Source organism: Danio rerio, chromosome 21 (assembly GCF_049306965.1).
Source record: "Danio rerio strain Tuebingen ecotype United States chromosome 21, GRCz12tu, whole genome shotgun sequence".
Taxonomy (NCBI): domain Eukaryota; kingdom Metazoa; phylum Chordata; class Actinopteri; order Cypriniformes; family Danionidae; genus Danio; species Danio rerio.
The window spans coordinates 47,306,397-47,307,500 of NC_133196.1; positions in this window are offsets into that span (position 1 = coordinate 47,306,397).

A 1,104-nucleotide genomic window follows, 5' to 3' on the forward strand; every position below is an offset into this window, starting at 1 on the left:
ATTTATTTATTTATTTTTTAGTACAGTTAGTGGTGGAGCCAGAGAGGGAATTGCAGATTAGGAAGGGAAGTGGAGACAAAATAGTTGAGTTTTTAGTCGTTTCTTGAAGACAGCGAGTGACTCTGCCGTTCTGATGCAGTTAGGGAGTTCATTCCACCAACTGGGCAGATTGAATGCGAGAGTTCGGGAAAGTGATTTCTTCCCTCGTGGGATGGAACCACAAGGCAACGTTCATTCACAGAACGCAAGTTTCTGGAGGGCACATACATCTGAGCTTTGAATTTGATGCGAGCAGAAACTGGCAGCCAGTGCAAACGGATGAGCAGAGGAGTGACATGTGCTCTTTTAGGTTCATTAAAGACCACTCATGCTGCTGCGTTCTGAAGCAGCTGAAGAGGTTTGATAGAGTTAGCTGGAAGCGCCGCTAGTAGAGAGTTGCAATAGTCCAGTCTGGAGAGAACAAGAGCTTGAACAAGGAGTTGAGCTGCATGCAGGGCCGGAGCAAGCTGAACTGCCGCTCTAGGCAGAGGATGATCAAACCGCCCTCAACCCCAATGTGAAAACGAGAGTGACCGGTTATGAAAATGAAGTGAGGTGTCGCGGACCTCTATTCTGCCACCCTATGCGTGGATATGACTGAGGACACGCGGGTGCTGATGGAGGTGTCGCTGACGCCACCCTCTCTATTCTGTCGTCTATGCGCGAATATATCTGAGGACGCAGGTGGTGAGGGAGGTGTCGCAGACATAACTGAGGACGCGGGTGGTAAGGGAGGTGTTGCGGATGCTGCCCTCTCTACACTCCCAAGGCGGCCGCCTTGGTCGCCTCTATGGACGCGCCGGCCCTGGCTGCATGTTAACTGAATTACCCATTTATGCATTATAATCTGCTGTTTTACTCTACAGACCTCCATATAAACGTCAGAAACTTTTTTGCACAGGCCTATCTAAAGGGTTAATGCTGCCAACTGATGATCAACAGTAAAAATGACACATCTTACCTCTTCCCAGCAGAAAAAAACACCAACAATCAAGAATGCATGATTATATGCTGTCATGGCTTTGCAATTAAAAAAATATGATCATAATGGACGTCAATGGGGGC